We start from the raw sequence: 8473 nt of genomic DNA, 5'->3' as shown, positions 1-8473 counted from the left end.
CATTACATAATTCACATGCATAAGCACACAATTCAGTTGTGATTCTATTTCTCCCCTATGTGATGAAGGATTGAGAGCATCTTCAAATATATCATGTTTCTTAATGACTGGACAAATAATCGATCAATCACTCTCTTGGCTATTTTGGCTACTCTGAACTCATTTTTATTCATGATCAAATTCAAAATTTGACACACCTCAGTGACTCAAAAATGCATTTTAAAATTTTGGGGACCGACGCAATCGAATGCTTGTGCAGCTCAAATCTTTCTGATACTTTGCGATTTTTGGAATTCTTTCAACTCTACATTCTTCATGTTTTCAAAACTCATTTTGGAAATAGTCAAGTAAAGTCAACTATACTCAATTCTAGTCAACTCCTTGGTCAAAATTGATCTTTTGGACCTTGAAATCACTTTGGATTGACTTCCAATTTTCTTAAGATCATTTTGTTCTCTTCATATTTTCTCCTGATCATTTTGATCTCTTCTATATTCTGTTAAACCTTGGATTTCTTCTGTATCTTTCATCATTCTCCTTACATCATACATCTAGTGTGTCATCTTTCGATTTTTCTCCTGAGGGGGCAGGATGATTACATCATTGAACTTGCATTTCAAATCAATCTAAATCTTCATCACTTGGGACATCTTGTTCCTATCTTATGTCCTCGTCACTTGGGGCATCTCATCACTTGGGGCATCTTGCTCCTCCCTATCTGGCATCTTTGCTATTTATCTTATCTTTTCATCAATTGATCAATCTTATAAAAAATCTTCTTAGAGTTTAATGGATAGGTATTGGGACAATCTAAACCTTGACTCCTGAGGATCAAGCCTCGTTATGGGGATGATTCTATGACTTATAATTCAATCTTTCTATTTTTTATCAATCTCAAGTATCTAGGTGTTCTATCTGGATCCTTAAAGGTTAAGCTTCATTCTAAAGATAATATTTTAAATGCTTATCAATCTCAAGTATCTAGGTGTTCTATCTAGATCCTTAAAAGTTAAGCTCCATTCTCAAGATAATATTTTAAATTCTTATCAATTTTAGGTATCTAGGTGTTCTATCTAGATCCTTAAAAGTTAAGCTCTGTTCTAGAGATAATCTTTTAAATGCTTATCAATTTTAGGTATCTAGGTGTTTTATCTGGATCCTTAAAGGTTAAGCTCCATTCTGGAGATAATCTTTTAAATGCTTATCAATTTTAGGTATCTAGGTATTCTGTTGGGATTCCTTGGGATTAAGCTTTGTTCTAGAGATAGTCCTTAAAAGCTTATCGATTGGTCTTTGTGTCATCAACTTTGGAACCAATCTCATCTTTGCATCATGCTTTTTAATTTTCTTTGAATCGAACATGCTATTCACACATTCATTCAAAGAGAGGAAAAATGTAATACCCCAAAATTGGTTCATTGCCATTATACAAATTCTAGTCTATTTCTGATCAATCCTAAGACCTATTCTAATAGGCAATTCTTATTCTACTACTCGCTACTTGACTTAATTGTCAAATGCAAAAAACCCTAATCTGCATTCATCATACTCATAATCTAATCCTTATAGTATGCACTCATATTAATCACATTGAAACCTTTTGATTAATATTTAATTTAATTATTAAGTATTTATATTTTAATTAAATTAAATTATACCTTAAGGCTAATGTACTAAGGAATTAAATTTATTTAATTTAATAAATATGCTTATTTTGATTAATTAAACAAAGTTATTTAATTAAATAGGAAGTCATTCCTAATTAATTAAATGAAATTATTTAATTAAATAGAAAAGGCATTTATGAGCTCACATCTCACTTATTAAATTAAATAATCTCTTCAAAATTCTCTCTTTAGTTCTAAATGGAAACTTTGAGTGAACTCTCTCTCGAATTGGAAACAATCTAGTTAACTTGCTCTCACACTTATGACAAGTTCAGTTATTTGCTTATCAAACTCAGAACAGAAACAATCTACTTCACCTACACAAGGAAGTTTCCATCTTAACTGAATCTTTGCTTCAATCTTGACCGTCGATCCGAGTTGATCTCACCCATTGATGGATTCCAGGAATTCTGTTTAAGGAACTCCTAATTCCTCATTACAGGAGGTTGAATTTTTATGCTATCCAATCTCTGCTGAATTACTCACTCACTTTGTTCAAGCTTTCATTGCATTCTAGCTTTCTTTAATATCATCTAGATTAATACTATGCATACATGTAGATTAAACATTATTTTATAATTTATAGATTAAGCTACATATTCATATAGATTAAACTGCATTTCATCTTAATTGCATTTAAATCCTTCATTCTTAGAGGGTCTGGTTGCCTACACCTCAAATCTAAGGACATTAATTAAGCAAAATCCTTCTAGATAGAAGGTGAAAGGTTGCTCTGTCAGACCTCTTGGATAAACAACTCAATGTTTATTCTAGGATTATTCTATAGGTAATGACCATGTCGAAGTATCTGTGAGGTTCAAAAGCCTACAATTCATAGGTACAATAGGGTTGGAATCTCCTAATAGGGATTCAAAGTCTCCTAACAGGGACTCCTTATACTAAATTTTCTCATTGAATCCTAACAGGATCCATCCTCTAACAAAGAACTTATATATGAGTATATTATCTAGTGGGTATCATCCCCACCAGGGTTTTCCCTTGGCCAAGGTTTCCCTAGTTAACAAAATATTGTGTTATGAGTTATCTTTGTGCATTGTTACTAGTACTATTCAACATTACCTTACTACATTGTTATGCATGGTTCAAAGTAAGAAATAATATCTAGTTGGTGACTAAAGTTTGTAGATTATTGATTCACCCCCCTCTTAGTAATCCCTATTTCTAACAATTGGTATCAGAGCACAATTACTTTAAAGAGACTTAGTAGCTTGAGTAAGATCCCTATGGATATGGAATAGTTAGTGAAGAACTTTGAAGAATCTCTTGAAAAAATTGATCTCCATATTGAAGAAAGAGATAAGTTGAAGGATAGATATGAAGACTCCAAAATGTACATTGGTCAATTGAAGGAAAATATTAAACATCTCAAATCTAAGCCTAAACCTACTAAATCTGGAACTAGTGATGATGATTATTCAAAGTTGAAGATAGAGTACAACATCTTGAAGCATGAATTAAAGATCACAAATCTGAAATTGACTTTGACAAATGATTTTTAAAAACTTGAATCTGATTTGAAGACTAAGAATGTAGAGTTGAGAGAAAATCTAGTAAAGAAAACTTTTGAGTTTGAAACATTGAAAGAAGATCACAAAGAACTTGATAAGTACAATAATATTATGAAAATGTGAATTAACTTAATGCAAATAGCAACTTGAGAAGCTTTATTCTAGCATGGAAAAAAATTATGATTCAATATCAATATAGAGGCCTACCTATGATAGGACTAGTCTTGATTATCTAATTAATATGTCTACAAAGAAACCTGAGATTAGATCAAATCTGAAAGAAAAAGGAAGCTTTGATGATAAGATTGAATCTAATGAGTCTTCTAATAAATCCAAAGAAATTGAGTAAAACAAGGAAGTTGAAATTTTGGATGAATCAAAGCATGTTGAATCTCCTAAGGAAACCAAGTATGAATTTAGAGGTAAGTTATTTTTATGTAATTAAATAGGTCAGATGAAAAGAGATTGTACTAATAAGTCATTTAATCATGTTAAGGACTTTTATTGTCATAATTGTCATGGTATGGGTCATAATGTAATTGATTGTAGGAAACCTAAGTATGATAATGATAGAAGAAATAGTAGAATTTCTAGAAATACTAACCCTATAGATAGAAGAAGATCTTATGAAGACAAAAGATAGATCGTGTGTTATAAGTGTAAGAACTTAGGACACATTTCTCAAAATTGTCATGCACTTGATGATCAACAGAATCCTAGAAGTAGAGCACTAGTATGTCAATTATGCAACAACTTTAGACACATAGAAAAGTACCATAGAATGGATAGAAACTTTAGAGATAGAAGGAACAATGGAAGAAACTTTGGGAATAGAAGGAATGATAGAAGAAATGCCAGCAATGATAGAAGGAACTATGAAAGGAACTCTAAAACTAATAGAGATAATGAGGAACAAAGAAACATTGTTAGTCAAATTTGAGAAGAACTTAATGAGGAATTTCTGAAAAGGAGTGGATATCTCAAAAGAAAAGCTAGATGATGATGAGAAAGGAAGATTAAAGTTAGTTGTTGAGTTTGATTCAACTAAGTTGAATTAAGCTTGTTCACAGTATCAAAACTTGAGAACTTCATCTAGAGATGAATTTAGAGGTAGAAAATTTGGGAAAAGGTGTATCTAGTTATGTTTAGATGGAACCAAAGGTTGCTTGTAATTTGGAGCTTATCTAAGAAAGTTATGAAGGAATTCAGTGTTATTGGTATTACAGTAAAGGTTAATTTTGTGGAAAAAGATGAATAAAATATTTTTGCAAATAATTTCATGATGCAAATTCTTGTTGAGTTTTATCATGATGGAAAATGGCTATGGAAAATCTTGGGTGACATTTGAAGATCAAATAAATGATCTTGAGTAGTTATTTGATTACAAAATGTAATTAACAACTTTTTCATGTTTTCAAAGTATGCAATTAATACAATTTCAAGTTGATGGAGTAAATGGAGTACATAATTGATTTTAATTTCATTGAGAATTCATCCAAAGAAAAGAGTACTCAAAAATGACCTGTTAGAGTGATTTTGAAGCAAACCCTATTTTTGGAAAGATGTATTTTATCATTTTTTCTATAAATTTGTTTGGTAAAAGTTCATAATTAATAGAATCATGGATATGTCACTAGTGCACAATGTTGATAATGAGGATAGACTAAAGTTGAAGGTTGTTTCTCTAAAACCTACTAAAGGAAACCCTAACTCAGTGTTTTCTATCACTTTGAACAATGTAGTATATCTTGAAGATGTAGGAAGTTATCTAAATAGTAAAATTGAGTTAATTGGTAGTGAATACATGAATAAGGATATTAATGCAGGGTGCTCCCTTTAATACCATAAACTCATAATAGAAACAATGAAACAACAACAAATACGAGAACAAAATATGGACTTCTTATTTGCACCACAAATGTGGAATTACAAAATTCATAAGTACAATATGATAACCCACATGGGCACCTTTAGTACAATAATTTGCAAGAAGAGCTCTATGAACTATCACCTAGAGCTATCCAAGAAAATGTTGGGGCCTTTCTTAAATGGGCATTTTTATGCCACCCAGGAAGGTTCTAGATGCTCAAACTTAATACCTAGGGCTGACAAACCCTAACAATACACATAGAGTTGGCCAAATAAATCTTTGACAACATATTTTAGAAATTTTGATAGCCCAACTTCTAAAGGCCATAACTCATGAACTATTTCTTAGATTGGCTATTACAACCACTTTTCAAAAATGATGGCTCATGATCTACAGGCTCAAAACCTCACTAGCACCCTTCTTTCAAGTTTTCGAACCTCATTCGAGCACTCTAAGGCCCCCAACGGTGAGCCTAAAGATTTTTCTACAAACTTTTCCACTGAAAATCTGCAATAACTTCTCAGATACTTAAGTTGGAGCAATGAGGTTTTTATGGTAGGCTTATATCTCCAAAATGAACCTTCCTATAGAAAATGAGAACATTCCAAGCTTGTATGAAAAAGTTACTAAAAATAGCAAGTTTCCATAAATAGTAACCACCTTGTCTACTAGTCCTTATTAAAATAGAAAAGAAAAAAAATAAAACATTTTTGGGTGATGCAAGATTGCCCTTACACTCAGGATGCTCCTACATTGGACATTTGGGGTAATTTGAGAAGTCACCCCATTACGTATCCGATGTTTAGAGGAAAACCAAGATGGTTGACCTCCTCCTTTGCTAGCCATGATGAATCCTCAACTAGTCTCCCTTTCCATTGGACCAAACATTCCTCATAAGTACTATTTTTGGTTCTTTTTCCAATATGACTGTCTAGTATCTCTTCAATCTCCTTGGTAACCAAACTAGCTATTGGAATAGTCCACTATGCTTCTGTAACTTCATCTCCATCACCTCCTTCATAATACTTTTTCAAATCTAAAATATTGAATACTAGTGAAATATTCAATTCAATAGGCAACTCTACTTCATACGCATTTCTAGAATCATGCCTCTTCACTATCTTGCATGGTCCAAACTTCTTCATCTTTAGCTTATTATATGTACCTACTAGAAAACACTCCTTTCTCAAATGAACGATGACTTCATCTCCAATCTAAAATTTGTTATATCTCCTTTTCACTTTTGCCTTAACCTTTTACTATGTATTCATCTTTATGATGTGCTTCCTCACCTCCTCATTAATTTTCTTTAAATGTTTAGCAAAATCTTCTACTTCAACACTACTTATTTGTCCCTTATTCAATTTCCTCAATTTAGAAACATTTCTGGGACTACTCCCATATACAATCTGGAATGGCGATTTACTAGTACTCCTATTTATAGAATTATTATATGCAAATTCTACCTATGGTAAAATCATATCCCATCCTTTTGGTTTATCTCCAACCAAGCATCTTTGCAAGTTTTCAAAACTATGATCCACAGCTTTTGTCTATCCATCAATCTGCAAATGATGTGATGAACTAAACTTCAAATCTATCTTTAACTTCTTCCACAATGTATGCAACAAATACCCAAAAAATTTGGTATCTTGATCTAAAACTATACACTTTGATAGACCATGTAATCTCCCCACTTCTCTGTAAAACAACTCTGCTACATGAACAACATCACTAGTCTTCTTGCAAGGAATAAAATGTGCCATCTTTGAAAATATTTCAACCACCACAAAAATAGAATCATGCCTACACTGTATCCTCGATAATCTAAGAACAAAATCCATGCTTACATCCTCCCACAACTTCTTTGGTACAAGTAATGGCTAATACAACCTTATATTTTGCTTTGCTCCTTTCACCATCTGACATACTCAACAACTTTGTAAAAACTTTGTCACATCTTGCTATAACTATGGCTAGTAATAATTTTTAGCAACCAAAGCTATAGTTTCATCTTTACCAAAATGTCCAACTAGTCCTCCACTATGGTTCTTCTTGATGAGGTTCTCTCTTATTGAACTTCCTTGAATGCACAATTGGCTTCTTTTGAACGACATATTATCCTAGATCATAAAATCCAACCACTTTATCCTATAAAGTGTAAAAGGTTCTGTACAAGCCTTCCATGCTTCACCAAAATTAGGATCATCTAGATACAACATACTAAGTTCCTTGAATTCAACCACCTCTATCTACATTTCTATTAGCAAAAGTTGTTGTCTACTAAGAGCATCTGCAACTTTGTTAAACTTCCCACTTCTGTGTTTCAAAACAAATGTACAACTCTACAAAAACTCAACCCACTTTAAATGCCTTTGGTTCAATTTTCCTTGACTATTCAAATATTGCAAAGCTTGATGATCAACATACAAAACAAACTCTTTGGGAAGAAGATAGTGTCTCCACTTCTTCAATGCTTGAACTATAGCATAAAATTCTTGATCATAAACAAAATATTTTCTTTTTCAATCATTCAACTTCTCACTAAAATAAGAAACTAGTCTACCTTCTTGGCTCAAAAAAACTCCTATTGCAGTACCACTAGCATTGTAGTCTACTTGAAATACCTTGTTAAAATTAGGAAGTGCCAAAATAGGTTGCTCAGTAACTTTTTGTTTCAATAGATTGAAACTCTTATCTACTCCTACAATCCACTTAAACTCTTTCCTATCTCCTTTCATTGTTTCAGTCAAGGGACCACAAATATTACTAAAAATTCTTATGAACTTTCTATAAAATGTAGCCAGTCCATGAAAAGATCTTACCTCTATAACACTCCTTGGAGTAGGCCATTCAAGGATAGCCTTCACTTCCTCTTTGTCCATTTTTAGACCTTCTTCTAAGACTATAAATCCCAACTACACCAACTCCTTCTTTAGAAAACTACACTTCTTCATGTTTATCAACAAATTTTCTTCCCTCAACTTTTCAAACACCTTGCAAATATGAATCAAATGCTCCTCCAATGTATTACTAAAGATCAATATATCATCCAGGTAAACAATGACAAACTTACCTAGAAACTCGTTCAGTACCTCATTCGTGAGCCTCATAAAAGTCCTCATTGCATTGGTTAGCCCAAAAGGCATGACTAACCACTTATATAGTCCTTCCCTTGTCTTGAAAGTAGTCTTCTACTTGTCACTTTCTTTGATATGAGTCTGATGGTACCCAGTCTTCAAATCTATCTTTTTGAAATAAAGAGCTCTGCTCAAATAGTCCATAATATCATCCATCCTAGGCAAAGGAAATCTATACTTGATGGTGATCATGTTGATAGCACAAGAATCTATGTACATTCTCCATTCTTCTTTAGTGCTAACACTGCTGATACAACACATGGACTC

The sequence above is a fragment of the Cupressus sempervirens genome, chromosome 5, assembly GCF_028749045.1.
Source record: "Cupressus sempervirens isolate cs-2001-9-10 chromosome 5, ASM2874904v1, whole genome shotgun sequence".
Classification (NCBI taxonomy): Eukaryota; Viridiplantae; Streptophyta; class Pinopsida; order Cupressales; family Cupressaceae; genus Cupressus; species Cupressus sempervirens.
Note: the sequence above shows the minus strand (reverse complement) of the source record.